The sequence below is a fragment of the Rhagoletis pomonella genome, unplaced genomic scaffold (assembly GCF_013731165.1).
Source record: "Rhagoletis pomonella isolate Grant_MI unplaced genomic scaffold, Rhpom_1.0 Rhpom_scaffold_00001, whole genome shotgun sequence".
NCBI lineage: Eukaryota > Metazoa > Arthropoda > Insecta > Diptera > Tephritidae > Rhagoletis > Rhagoletis pomonella.
In genome coordinates, this window is record NW_023458555.1 from 35,323,084 (window position 1) to 35,338,801 (window position 15,718).

A 15,718-nucleotide genomic window follows, 5' to 3' on the forward strand; every position below is an offset into this window, starting at 1 on the left:
GCTGTGCTGTTGCGGTGCTCTCTATATCGTCTACCTTCTCCATTGTCGCTGTCTACTTTCAAGTGTTCTGTTGTTGCCTTCATTCGGGACTCATTCGAATATTCGCAGCGCTGCACATGTTTAGTACCGAATTTACTGGCTCGCTGGCCGGGTTCACTGGTCTTAACTATTTAAATACATACCTACTTCCAAAATAACTTCAAATTCTAGCAGTACATACATACATACATAATTTGAACAAATTGGAAGAAAATCTGACGCAGCGCGCATGAAAGCAGCAAGTCAGCCGCAGCCATCCAGTTAGACATCCAAGTAAATCAGCCGGTTTGCACGTCTTCGCCTTCGTCTTCGCCTAGTCGCGCTCATTAAAGTGCGTTGCAGGTAAATTTTGTCAGCATTTATTTTTCATAAATTTTCTTCTTATTTGCTCAATCATTTTGAGTGCAATTTACTTCGCTGTATTGCGCATTTTTTTAAGTGGAATTTTCCTTACTTTCTCCTCGTCCACCGTTTGCTTATTTACTCGTGGGGTGGATCACGCCTATTGTTTTCGGTTTTTCGGCCGCCAATTCTTTTGAGATATTTGTCTACGACGAATTGCTTTGCCTGAAAATCAAATATTTTACCAACTTCGTCTGAAAATGGCCTGCCATAACTTAATTTTCTTCACATTTCAATCGCTAGCGTGTAGCGTGTCACGTCATTCTTTTGCTACATATTTTTCAGTGCTTCAAATCAGCAAATATAGCGGTTTTCAACTGGCCTCCCTCGCTCGTTCGCAAGCTTTTGTGTGTGTTTGTTTGTGTGTGTGTTGCGTGTGTAACTGCACTGAGGGCCGATAAAGTTAGCCGAGAAACCGAGAAACTCCAATGAAGATGGTGGCTATGGCGGCTGCATACGGGTATGTACAGTGGGTTGGGTTAAATTTTTAAGAGTGCGGGTAGAGTAGCAAGCAAATTTTGTGAAGAAATATCGGTTCTTGAAATTCGTCAGTTATTTGAAGTAGAGGAATGACAACAACAACAGTTTTGTTTTGCCAAATTCGATTTTATTTATACGAAAATATAGTCCCCTACAGTATTCTGGAGCAGCCAAAAGCGTTTCAAAAAATATTTAAGTTCAGTGGCCGGCACCATCTTGCAAAATGTCGCCCTACAATGCCCTTGGAATCATAGAAAAAACAGCATTAACCTCCCTTTTGAGTTCTCCAAATGCAGTTCTTCGGGATTTGTCTAGTCTACCGGCCTTCATTCGGAAACTCTGCTGCTAACAGCAACATCAGACTTCGTGCCTTTGGGCTCTGTAAGGAAAGACCGTCCAGGCTTATGTAAATAGTTCCATCCTAAATGCATTACCGCCTGAAATTAAAGCGCTGCTCAACGTCTGTATCCTGCCGAATGTGGTTTCACCACAAACTCCGCACGAAATTTCCAAGCCGCAACGACTCGAATCAAGATACCGCAAATTTCTTGGATGGCTTAACGCTCTTCACGAACGGATCAAGAAAGTAATGCGGCGTTGATGCAGGGGTTTTCATTGGGCTATATAACCTAATAGCAGAAGGATAGCCTAGCAGATCATGCAGCGCTTTCCATGCTAAAACGTTTCCAATTAATAAGGCAGCAAGGTACATCAAAGAGAATGCACGCACTAGAACAAAGGTGAATATCTTCTCAGATGGGCAAGCGGCTATTCAGGTACTCTCCTCTACCTCTCTGTTAGATCTTAACTAGTGAATGACTGTAGCAAAGAATTGACCTCGATTTCTGTCAACAGGGTGGCAATCCACTTAAGCCAACCGTCTCCAGAGCTGACCATAGTTTATAGTTTAATGGACTTAGGCCTATAAGCTATCCCTTGGTCAAAAGTTTTATTAGTAAGCTCCATGGTTTATTATTGAATAATTTCATGTTTAGGTGAAGTTTTGAAGCTGAAATGAAGCCCAGCCACCCCATTTGGTGATAGAAAGACTAGCTGTAGACAAGGTGGCATTTCAAATTGCCGTCAGTAACACAGTTCACGTTACCACTCCAAATGAGAACAAGAAGAAGCTACCAACACTTAAGGACGGGAAAAGCAGCCTTCAGCATGTAAATATGTACCTTATGTCATAAACTTCTACGCGGATGGCTGCAAATTTGTGGGGGAGGTCGAAGGAGGACTTCAAATTCAGTGCAGGACACCTTTCAAAGCTGTGCGGTATTGTTTCCATATCCATCCTGCAGTATCCTGTCAGAATTCCGGTAACATTTCTTAAGTTATCCTAAAGCGTTTTGCGTTATATGTTCTTAAAAGTGCTTTGGAATGCTTTAAACCTGGTAACGATATCTTTGAACTTCTTCCTTCAGCCGTGGCAGAGCAGAGAGTGCCTTGTTTCCTATGCTACAGAAGGACTCAGAGCTGATGAAAGGGGTTTATTCTAATTTCTTTGCAAGCTTATCGGCTATCACTTTCTTCCATACCAAACGTCCGGAAATCCACAGAATCCAAGCTCGGTTGGCCAGACCAAGAGTATTTAGCTTTTTATAAGGCACTCTATTACCACTTTAGATCTTAGCTGGCTGCAATGTTCTGACTACGATAGTTTCGCTTGATATTAAAGTTCCTGCATCTTTCTATAGCGTATGGTTAAGCATCGAAAATGTATATCTGCTTCCCCAGAGGTTCCGAGTGTTTATCTCAACCTCGGTTCAACTACACCTATACCGGCATCGGGGAAAATGGTATTCCCTGCGAGTTAATTATTGGAGGATTTCTTTTTCGGGAGAACAAACTCTTCGGGAGTATTACGAATTGACCTGATTATGTATTCCCCGGTACATGATGATCTAACTTTGAAATTCCTCGCTGTCAGATTGGGCCAAAGAAAGGATGTACGGTCGACATTGGATGGTTGGTCTCAGATTTTGCTGCGCTTATCTTTAGTGGCTCCTCATAGTCTGTATATCTGGCCAGCTCTCCCATTACCTTAGGTCTGGGACCCCAGGAAAAAAACGATATTTGACTAAGACACCGGGCGTAGTTTCATTTTGCATCTCTTAACCAGCTTAGATTTGGTAACTGGAGATGCTATTTCCGGGTCTTCCGCTTGGAAGGCTTTGTATCCTTTCGCAGACGTAGTGACAGAGGACACCGAACTTCTCGCAGTAGACTGCCACGCCTACCCAGCAGTTCATTTTGTATACGTTCACTTGGTACGGACGATAATCGCACTTGTCTTGTACGCTACTTTTGAGGTCAAGACAAGTCAAGGCTACGACATAAAAAAATACATACATACATTAGGGTGCATAACAAAAAAAAATGCAATTTTCCACCGGAATTATAAAGCCAAAATATTTCGGCAAAATTTTAAGATTTATGTATGTGAGCTAGAACGATTTGAACATACCTCCAAACATCTTATCATTTTGATTCCGTTGATAAAATTTTTAAACATTTTTATGCAGACTTTTTAAGCTTAAATTCTTCTATCATCTGACGTCATTTTTTTTTAGAAAACGTATGTTTTATTTATAAAAAATTTGATTTTTGGAGATAAAGTTTAATGTTTTTCCCGAAATATTTTGGCGGGTAGTGGTGCACCCTAATATATGTACACTTCGGAGAAGAGGTTTCAAAATCTGACCAGCAATTTTTTCGTTATTTCCACATATTTTCAACGTGACCAAAAAAAAAAACGTGTTCTGCTTTACTTCCAATTTCCTTATAACCGATTTTCGCAACAAAACCTAAACTGTCAGCTGTCTCCAATTTCCAAATCACTGTGCTCCACCAACATCATATGCCGCAAACGATGGTTAACCAACGCATACAAATGACTCTGAAATCTCCACACACTACGCTACCACCTCATTCTGCTTCACTTTTCAGCTGTGTTTCACAAAGGGGTCTAGCAGCCGATAGACAATCGTCGCAAATCGAGAGAGCCAAAATTTTGCGGAAACAAAGAGTATACAAAAATGTATTTTCAATTTCGCTTTCTGCTTAGCGCACGCTGCGTCTGGCTTGGCGCTCTGAAACGTAAAAAACGTGTGTAGCCTGCTAGTCAGCTGGAGTCGGCTGTGGTGGCCCCCTATCATGATTGGAGAATCAGGAAAAGTAGCTAAGCCTCAAGAGTGCTCATTTTAGCTCAGCCATTCATGCATCAACTCATCCAGCACTGTGCCAAGTGAGTTGTGGTAGCGTTAGAGAGACACCATCGCCGGCACACGGACGGGCGAGCGGTCTTCCATTTGGGGTACTCTGATGCTCACGCGCGCATCATGACTGGTTTAGTGCTGCTCATGTCGCTTTGATTGTTGGTTGTGTTGTGTTGTGTTGCGTTGTGTTTGTCGGCCGCCGGAGTGGTCGTTCTCGTGCCCGTGCTCGCGCAGTAGTAGTCCATCCGTTGTCGTTGTCGTCGTCGTCGTCGTCAATTGCTGTTTGTATTCCAAGACGAATTGTTGGTTAAGCGGTTTTGATATACCTACCTACAAACATAATACATATATTTACTTGTATACATACATATAGTAGGTTTGTGTATAGCACTTTTCTTATCTGCTCAGGCGGCGGCGGTCTTGTGTGAATAGTGCTACAAAGAGGAGACCCCCAATCATTCGCGGAATGCTGCATATATATATATATATGTGTACATACATATAGTATAATCGCTCAAAACGCATCAATAAATTTAAGCAACAACGAAAATAAGGAAAGAATAAATAAATGTAAATAAAGTACATAGCTAGGAATTAGAGCGAATAAGAAATCAGCAGGCCGCCGAGAGAGAAGCGCTTAGTCAGCACTACGAGAAAATTGCAACGAATAATTGAATATTGAAGTGATTCGAAATGAAAAAATAAACCGCAGAAATTTAAAACTGAAAAAAGGCGCATAGTAGTCCTGCATAGCAGTCAGTCAGTCACCCACGCCTTTCCCTAGCAGAGAATGTGGCGCTTCCTTTACTGGAGTTCGCCCCTTTTGGCTGCTGTTTTCGACGCGTCGTCGTCGTCGTCGTCGTCATCATCTACCAACTCGACTGCGCTGCATTGAATGAAATCGTCGCCGGAACTCTTGAGGCGAAGTCCAACAACGTATGCGCGCACACACACAAATGGGCCAATTGAATTTTTCTCGCTACCCCAGAGTAGTCAGTCCGTCACTCGCCGAAACAGCTCAGCCGCACTGTTGAATTCAGTATTCAGTTGTCAGCCGCAACAGCAGCAGCAGTTTGTAATAGCAGCAGTAAATCCATACATGGGATACCTGTCCACAAAGGTGGTACATCACAGTATATACACACACACACATACGCACGCACGGATGTAAGCAAGCAGGCAAATAGCGCGTAGTATTCAAACAAGCGAGCAGATATTAAAACAAAGCGCAAATGGGAAAGTCATAAAAATAATATAATTATTCAGCGCATATCTTTTGTGTGGCGAGCGGCCTTGTCATTGTCAAAGAAAAAATCATATTCCGCGTTAGCTGAGTTTGTTTTTGTTTTTACTTTTAAACATTTTGTGCAAAATATCTTCTCATACATACATTGTGAGAAGTCAGCTGAGGAAGCAAGCAGCAGTAGCGCACGACGGCCATTGCAAGTGTAGAAAGGAAGTGCGATTAGCCAACATTTTGCAGCCGCCATTGTTGGATTTTGCTCACAGCAGCAGCAAGCAAGGGTGGTGAACTAGCAAGTTAGGCTGTGCGCCAATTGGTAAACGTTGCAAGGCACACACACTGACTGACCCTTCGAAGGGGTGCCACACCGCGCGCCAAGTCATTGGCATTCATACGCCCACACCGCCTGCACCGCGTCGCTATCAGCACTACCATCGTTGCCGCCTAAAGGCTTATGGGCTTTAAAATCTGTGCGCGGTCCTAAAAGCGCCCAGCGGCAACAAGCTGTGATATACCCTGATACTGATTTTTGTGTGTTCTTTTTCATCGTCGTGGTCGCCGTCATCACTTCGATTCGGTTTTGTTTTAAATTTTCTATGCGTACATAAACACCTACATACAAACATACTATACGTACATTGTATAGACATTTAAAATTACGTCTTGTGTATGCGTGCGTCTGCCTTTTTCGTACATACGTTTCGTCGCCGCCGTAGCCGTAGCCATTGCCATTTACCATTTGGCGTTTGGCAATTTTTTCGTTCTTCGTCGTTTGTCTTTGCCATCGTTGTTGAGGGCGGAAACAGTCGCCAGCCACGCTGCAATCGTTATATTCGTAAAATAAACGAGAAATATATTCCGCATTCAAAAAATGTTAAGGAAATACGCCACTTCGCGATAAATAAAAGTGTGGCAACGCCCGCGTTTTTTGCTATACTTTACACGATGCCTCGAAAGTAGAGCTGTGAAGTGAATAAATGTTTTGTGGGTGATGAGTTGATGAGCGCGTAGTCGAATCAGCAGCAACAATAGCTGAACGTTAGAAACGATTTCCTTCTGCAGCCACTTTTCTGTTTCTTCCATCTCCTCTACTCCCACTTCATAAGCCGAAAATGTACGCAATTTGGTGGTAACTTTTTGCCAGCGTGGTTGGGAAAAAATAGCGAAGAAAGCTGGAGCGCCCACCACCTTCTCTTACAATAACCAACAAAACGGCAACAACAAAAACGCACAGCAGCCGTTTCCTTCCAAGCGCCAACAACAACAAAAAAAATACCCGTTGTTCCAACTACATACTAGCTGTGTTGTCGTTCAGCGCCACAACCTGCAAAGCAGCAAATCAATTCTAGACAAGATATCTCGGAACATATGTATATATTCCACAAATACATACACACATTCGTACTCACTCACATTCAACTGTTAAGAAACATTCGAAGCGCCAACGCAAATCCAACAGCGAACTGTTAAAATCGTAGCAGCAACAGCAGAAGTGCACAAAGTGCCGCGTAGCACATCGAACAAAAAAGGTAAGAAATTGTACGCAGACATGGAGCTCGAAAGAAAGAAAGCGAGTTTATAAAAAGTTTTTGTTGGAGAAAAAAAATATATATTTTTCTAAGATTTTTTTCGCAAGTGGCTAGGGGTTGGTCTATAATTTATGGCAAAAATTTGTGATTTTACTTCAATGGATGCTTAAATGCTGATGTCATAGGGACGCGCGCGCGCGCGCCAATGTATGTGTAGTGGTAAAGGCCAAAGTTTTACAAAATTTATGAAGTTTCGAAATTTGTTAAAGTTGCAAAATGCATATTTAGTGAAGTGCGCGAAACTCTACGCGATTTAAAGTAGCGAAAACTCTCCAGCGAGTGAAGAAGCGAGAGTGCCGGCTGTGCTCCTTCTATAAAATAAAATTTGCCATGTGTTTTATAACAGTGCGATAAAATACATATATTCATACGTATGTAATGATTGCAAATACTTTATAAAATCAATCGATGTGAAATGAAAACGTATCATTTGATATGTAAGCAATTTATGGTACGTTTACATAGAGAGGCATATGTATGTATGCAAGTACAAGTTCCTGTGAGTGAAAAAGGAAGCGCGTACCATGAACTGTATGTATGCATGCTTTCCAATTGCATTTCGTTGTATAAGTGAGTGTGAAAAAGTTTTGATATTTAAGTAGGGACCATACACGGTCAACTTGTTTGATCAAATTGCATGTATGTACATATGTATGTATGTATGAATTCGATGGCCTTTTGATCAAAATCAAAGCAATTTTTATTTTCATCAAATTGAATGTTCGTTCAACTTGTATTGTGTAATAAATGGAAACAAAAATCTCTCGCGCTTATGGGATGCGAGAAGCCGCCTCTTTAGTTATAGCAAATGGAAAGTGGCGCACTATGAAAAAGTGTTGCAAAAATATAAAGAATGGCATCAAAAAAAAGCTGACCTTACGAAAAAAGTAATAAATTAAAAAAAATTTAAAATTAAGATTAATAAATTTTTTTTTGTGGTAGTACCACTTGAACAAAAACGAAAGAAGTGAAATTTCATGGGGTCTTTGACGTTTGTAAGGCAAACCATCAAATTACACAGACACGCCATTTGATCGTGTAATGTCCCTTTAACAATTGCCAAGCGTTTAGAGTGTCGCACCACTCGTTATGCACTCAACATATACTACGTTTACATAGAGAGGTAGATAATTACTAGTTATACTGATGTTACACGCTAAAAATTGATACATCCAAACATTTCTTTGTTCCGCCTAATTAAAAAGTTGTTCACGGTCAATATTCAACATCTGCGCATCTGTGTAAAAAGTGCTTGCTGTAAACTGTTATCTCCTCCAAGCTTATTGGACAAAACTAACCTGAAGCTAACTATTGATGTAAAATAAACTGAATACTAGGAATGAAAAAGTTTCGTGCTTATTTGCCTAATAGGTGGCGTTATATGCAGATATCTCTAACACTTGTAGATAATATTGGAATGCTGACATTCGGGGCTCAGTGCCATTGTTTCAGTCAAAAGTAAATTGTGGTTTAAAAATTAGTGAAAATTAAGAGGAGTTTGTCTATATGTATATTGTTGAAAATTCCACTTCACGAATGTCAAGAATGCAATGCAGACAACCAAAAAGGCTTCAGTACCGGGTACTCATGAAACTTTATGTGTAAAAAACTGTGTGTGGCTTATCAAAGCATTCGGCGATTCAGTTACATATGTATGTACGTAATTAGGTTAGGTTAGAATTAAACATTAATTTCATTTTGTCCTCCTGAAGTGGTTCTGAAAAAATCGTGAATTTATCCCGGTCCTTAGTAGTTCTAGAAATGGTCCTTTACTAGCCCAAAATTAGCGCTAACTAGTCCCGAAATGGACCGGAAATAGTCCTTAACTAGCCCATAACGAAACCAAACTTGTCTCGACATAGTTCTGAACTACTCTCAATTGATCCGTAACTAGTCCTGAAATAGCTCCGAAATGGTCATGAAATAGTCCTTCACCGATCCGGTAATTTTTTCTGAACATGCCCGGAAAAAAATCGTGAACTTGTCTGGAAATGATCTCAAACAATTATTCAAAAGTTCCGAAATGGTCACTTAATTTTCCTAAAATGATCCCGAACTAATCCTAAAATAGTCCCGAAATATTCCAGAACTAGTGCCGAAATGGCCCCGAATAGGTCCTGAAATTACTTCTAACTAAGCAATGGTCCTTAACCAAGCGAGAGCTAATCGCGAATGGTCCCCTTTAGATTATTATTGTCTCCAAAACAGGCCAATGATAATAACTTTATTCAGAAACCATACATTCTACAGTTATCCAATTTATAATGTGCGTCTTGATTTTCGTCATGAAATGGAGGAATCTACAATTTGAAGCCACCGCTGAACGCCAGATGGATTTCTATGAAGGGTGTTTGAATGGCGCGGACCGAACCTAGGTCGTATGTTCGTAATTTCTAGAAATAGCGACGAAAATATATAAATCTCCGTGGTCAGAAAACTCCGGACGACAGCATTCAACTGTCGCTAGTAATCCCACAGTTGTCGAGTCCCATCAGACGATCTAGCTGTGCATCCAACGGCGCTTACCCCCGCATTCCCACCGCTATCTGAAACCACCGGACGACCACTACTCGTTCTTGCTAAAAAGGTGCCGGTCGTTCGAACAGTGCACCGGTTTTGATTTGTACGCCTTTAGTTAGCGATAGAGGCGCCCTTAACGAAATAAAACTTTTTCTATGGCCACATCATTTCTTAAAACTATGGAGTGGCTACTAGGTACATAGGTGGACACATCAAAGGAAATTTTGAAGAGAAACTTTGCACGCCTACACCAAAGGCAGATGATTTGGCACAGCTCTCCACAATGTTGTTAGGCGAATGGAGGAAGCCATGGAAAACTGGTGTTATCTCCACTTCTGAGTTTCGAAAGGGTTGGCGTAAGGACGCGGGGCTAAAAGGGAATGCAACGCACATCTGCACCGGCGGTTCTAATATGGACGAAGGAATAGCGACTGCAATACAATGCAGCGAACCGGAAATTCAGGGGTCTTTTAAGCTACCAGACCATTACAATATCTATCAAGCCGGGGTCTTTGCAATAAAGAAAGCGGCAGGCCTACTGCAAAAAATTAACCCGCCAACCAAGCTAATAAACATTTACACAAATAGTCAGGCTAGCAACGGCTAAAACTGTCCACCGATATTGGGTACCAAGACAAAAGTGCCGAAGGTAACGGGAGAGTTGACATGCTAGCCAAGGACAGCGTCCTCTTACGACGCTTCTATAGACATGAAGATACCGACTCCTCTGCCTGCATACCGCCAGGCGGATAGGTTTTGCAAAAGAACTCAGGGTTGCATACTGATTTCCTTCTATTACCCGGAAGAACAAACTCCAGACTTGTGGTACGATTCCTAACAGGTATTGTGTGCTAGCAGCAAATGAATTTAACTAAGACGATGGAGCATACAATTTGCGAGTGTCCAGCCTTCAGCAAGGAAAGGTTCGCGTTACTCGGCAAGGTACAGCTGTAGAGCCTGCAGTCAGCAATCGACAAAGGACAAAGCGTCTAATAAAATTTTCGAAATGTCCTTTAACATAGCGTCAATGAACAGATTCACGAGTGGTACGCGTATCTGACATTTCTTTGGAGAATAGCTTCGTCTTATTGAGAACTCTGATATTCAGCCAGCATAACCTAACTTATGACTTCATACACACTTTCTTTCTGCAGCCAAGGATTGCGCGTGAAGCGGCAGCTTAAACATCCTCCCCGCCCTGCACGAATGCGCGGCTTAGGGTCTTCTGCAGCTCTTTCAGCGCGCGCGGATCGTGTTGCCCAGGACACGGTTAGTAGTGCGGCCCTGGTAGTTGGCCGTTTGTAGGCCTTGAGGGGTGCGCGCGATCGTCCGTCTTGCGCGGCGGTTGCGGCGCCTGTTTGCGCGGGTTCTGAGCCTTCTGTCTTGACTGGCCTACGTGCAGATGCTCGCTACTTGGGCTGCTTCTTACGTTGGCCCGTGCGCGCATGATTGTTGGCTTCCACATGCAGCAAAGTGTGATGCGCCAACGCGCAGTGTTTGCAGCTGCCCGGCGAGTCGCATTCGCCGGTTGTGTGGGTGAGCGCAAGGCAGTTGACACAATGCCCTTTCGCAAAGGATACTGCCAATCGCTGTGGTGGCTTCATGGCCTTGAAGGACGGGCACGTCCTGAGCGCGTGATAGTTGTGGCAGAGCCGACATTGGAGGCGGTTATCCGTCTCTGCCGTTGGAGCCAGGGGGCATGCCTTCCGCGATGCCATGATGTCTTCAATCTGGAAGTAGAAGCAAAGGCAGAGAAACGAGAAGTACTTGGGTACAATATTTAAACGGGAAGTTAAGACCCTTAATATACAGGGGGAAAGTGTATATCTAGGTGGTATATATTGCCAGTTGATGCCTTGAGGCGAATATTTTTTGACAATGTCTGCGGAACATTCGTTAAGGAATTTAACGAAGTCGCGTTCTGTAGCGCGCTGGGCGGCAATGAACGTTTTTCCATTGTCGGCTTAAACAATAGTATTTTCTGTTCTAGAGGAACATACTAGATATACATATATAATTTATTTTGGAACGAATTTCCGTCATCCCCTGTCAAGTTTGCTTTGCAGACAAACCGGTTACGGCGTTGTGCCATCTTCAGTGTCATTTTTCTTCACATCAATCTGATACGAAATGCGCCTAATAATAAACCACAACATATTGCAAGGCGCGCATACGAGGTTAGTGTTTCATTATCTGTCGCGTTGCTACCCAAAGCTAAAAAAAATAGAAAAACTGTAATTGGTTTTATACTAGAAACAAGCCCCGTTTGTAGCATACCACACCCATATGTATGTAAATACAACTATTTATCAAATAAGATATCGATCAAATGAAAGCAAAAATTTTACTGCAATCAAAAGTCATACTTCATAGTCAAACCACAAAATAAATATATGTATGTATGCATTTCCTCCAGGCACATTAAATAGGCCTTATTTTTTTCTTTATATACCTTTTAATCCGCCCAATAAATTTCATTGCATTTCAACTCTAATCTAAACTTCAAATAATACAAAGAAGCTATAATAAAAAATGTCTGATTCATTTTTTGATTTGAAAGCAGCTGAAAAAAACGCTTTCACAAACACGAAGCAGCAAGTAACCAGCTAAAACCTGCAATAAATTATCAACAAATATGTGAAGTGCAAATAATAAATGAATTCGCCAAAGAAATGCTTACAGTTAGTTTGTAGCGGAAAAAATGCGAAAACAAGATCCGATATTTAGGTGAGATTCAAGTGTATTTGTAGTAAAGTTGAATGGCGAACAAAGTGTCAATATAAAAATTAGCAACAAAGTAATTAAGTATTCAAAAATAAAAAAATAAAAATAAAATAAACGACTGGGAATCTACACACATACATAACCATACGCAGCTATTTGAAATAGTGTGCATATTGTTAAAATATATGTAAATGGAATAGAAACGTAAAACTTGTTTGCTTAAAAGAAATTTTTGTCGCGAAATCGAGTCATACATAGAAATTTGTTTACCCTTGTGTGCAGAAACAAGTTTTGCTAAATACATACATACTTTACAATGCAAATTTTACGCTGATTTGAGAATACTTTTTTTTTTTGTTAATCGACTATCATTGCCTTCGTTAATAGGAATGCTAAGTGTGTGCATAATGGAAACTGAATGTCAAATCGAGGCTTGTTACAGATGCTGATCATTGTTTGAGGTTAGAAGTAATCAAAATGTCTCTATACATACATAGGGGTCAATCCAACTCAAATCGACCAATGACTGGTATCGACCATTTTTGATTTATAAATTGCATTTTGGTCAGAACTTTGCTTTTATCATATAACGAAAGGAACAAAAATTTTCCCCAAAATTAGACAAATTCTAAATTTTACAATTTCCGGGATTTTGCAAGTTTACATTTTAAATATCTGGAAAACTATTATAATTACAAAAATTGTCGAATTTCGTAGGTGATTTTAAGGCCTATAACTAGAAACTATATATGTATATAGAAAATACAAAAATAAAAAAAGGTGCAAAATTTCGAAATTAAAAAATTCGTGAAACCAAAAACTTTTAAACATTTTTAGCAAAATTATTTGTATACTATATCTCCAACTGTTCTTAAAAAACCCTGAACAAGACGCTTTTTAAGATATAAATTCTTGAACTTTGAAAATTTTTTTTACAAACTAGAAATAAAGTTATATTAAAAAAATTGTATTTCATTTTAATTTGTTTTTTTTTAATTCGGAGTTTGGAATTTTTTTTTACAAAGTTCAAAAATGCCTTTCAAAAAAAAAAAAACACCTTGAAAATTTCAGTATCCTTAAGATCAGTTATTAAAAAATAACTATTTATACAAATAAGTTTTAAGTTTAATTTAATACTGGCGAATTTTGTTAAATATTTGCAAGGTTAACCTAAAATTTTTTCATTTGTTCATAAATTTTTTTTATATAAATCAAACTTTATGCAGAGTTTAGAAAAATTTAACAAATTTTCATTAAAATTTTGAGTTCTTTAATCTGATTTTCTTGAGTATGCAGTTCGTAGCCCATTAAATTTTAGTATAATAAATTGCTCTCTGCACCCTCGCCAAAAAAATTGACAAAAATCAGCGCGATTTTGCAGCCGCCTAAAACTTGCACTTTATGATACTAAAATTTAATGAGCTACAAAGCTGCATACTCAAAAAATCATATTAAAAAGTTCCAAATTTTAATAAAAATGTGTTAAAATTTTTCTAAGCTCTGTTAAAGTTTGAAAGTTTGATTTATGTATAGTGTATGAAAAAATATTTTTATGAAAACATAACAAGCAAATTTTAACTTTAAAAACCTTATAAATATTTAACAAAAATCACCACGTACTCAGTATTAAATAAAATTCGAAAAATAAGAAAAGCAGAGAATGTTGATATTTAAAAAATCGTAAAAATCTGAAGAATCAGATTGAAAAGCTAAAAATTGTAATGAAAATTTGTTAAAAATTTTTTAAGCTTTGTATAGAAGAAAATGCGTGATACCGCCAGCAAAAACAAAATTATAAAAAATCAACGTTAGTCACTTGAAACTTGCACTTTATCTTCCTGTAATTTAATGGGCTATAAAATTGCGTACCTAGAGTTTTTCTAAAAATTCTTTAAGTAAAAAGTTTGAAACAGGTTGAAACAAAAAAAAATTAAAGCTCCCCAAGCACTCAATATACTCTCAACGCTATGGGCCAAATATAGTAAAACTGCGTTTTTAGTTTTAGCAAATTTTTTATTAGAACTTTATAATTTCAAAGATATGATGAATTCCAAAAATTACTTAAATTTAGTGCAATGTAGAATAAGTAAAAATGGTTCTGTAGGATTAAAAAAAAAAAAATTTTTTTTTGGGTTCACAAAAACGAATAGGTATTGAAAATGCCCTTTTAATCAATTTTATTTTTTTAAGCTATTTAATAAAGTTAGAAGAACCTTATGCGAGGATGTTGTCGAGTTTATATTAGTCCTTAACATATAAATAAATATTGCAAAATTTCAAGGATATTCAAGGATACAATTTTTAAAACGACATTTTCAATGCCTTATGCACAAAAACATTTAATCTGTTTTTTCTCTACATTTTCTCTAATTTGATACCCATACTGTTTTTCTAAGTACATTGCCTGAATTTTTTAAATCAATTTCCGAACTACTCTTATTATTAAATTTTCAAAGACCTTTTAAAAAATCCTGACGTCAGAGAGAAAAACTAAAAACGCAATTTTACTGCTTATATTTGGCCCATGGCTTCTCGATAATATATTGATTTTTGTGTATGTAAAATTGCCTGTCGCATGGTGCTATGTGTATGTAAAATGAGCTAGACATTTATAAAAACACAATATTAAATATTAAATAAACAAAAGAAATATAGAAAAAACTGGTCAACATAATTACAAATCCCGAAAACCCCGGGATTCTTGGCAAATAATCCAGGGATTTACGGCACTTAAAAAGTGACAAAAGTTGACTCCTTAAGGAGCTTGCCCTTGGATAGCATTCTTTGACTAGCACTGAGGCGCTCTGCTGTTTAATTTTTCTATGTTTTTTTTTTTTTTTTTTTGATAAGTCTGTGTAGCGCGAGCATTGTGTGTCCGTCTGTGGCTTAAATGTATGCCATCTATATTTACTCAAGCACAAATTTGTATTTGCTCTAATGGTTTCAGAATTTACATATGTACACCTTTGCATGCACAGCAAATATTGCACATACATACATATCTAAAAAAGTATAAATTAAATAAAGCCAACTCGACAATGATATTAAAAAATATTTTATCAGCTGCTGCCGGCTGCCTGACTGGTTGTTCCATTTTGTGGAGCTATAGAAAGAAAAAAAAAAAAACATTGAAAACTGCGTGCTTAGCATTTTTACTAGTTTTGATGTGCGGTGAGTTGTATGATGATGATGAGCTTAACAGCAAGCAAAAAAATTGTGAAGTACATACGTACATACAGAGCTAGTAGAAACATATGCATACATACATACACATATGTAAAAGTGTTGTGTATTTCTATCTATATAGCGGCCTGCTATTTTTGGCAACACACACGCACACAAAAGTCCATTGGCTACCTAAAAGTGCCACTCAGCAACCAGAATATGGCTACAAAAAAACAAAACAAGATTGTGCAAATACCGCTGCAAGCCACAAGAAACACACAAACAAGAAAAGCCAAAGGCAAAAGGTAAAAGTGCCAAGAACTCAAAGTGGTATC

General features: G+C 38.9%; 1 protein-coding gene across 6 annotated transcripts in view; it reads left to right on the top strand.

Moving 5' to 3' along the window:
* LOC118743508 (transcription factor E2f1) overlaps nt 1–15,718 on the top strand; it is a 279,469-nt gene that overhangs the window by 183,389 nt on the left and 80,362 nt on the right. Inside the window, exon 1 of one of the 6 annotated variants that reach the window (XM_036476280.1) lies at nt 95–381. The exons of 4 other annotated variants lie outside the window; for them this stretch is intronic. The gene's annotated coding sequence lies outside the window, so the exon portion shown is untranslated. Of the gene's footprint in view, nt 1–94; nt 382–4,273; nt 6,915–15,718 lie in introns of those variants that run through there. One more of the 6 variants, XM_036476271.1, reaches the window with a different exon arrangement.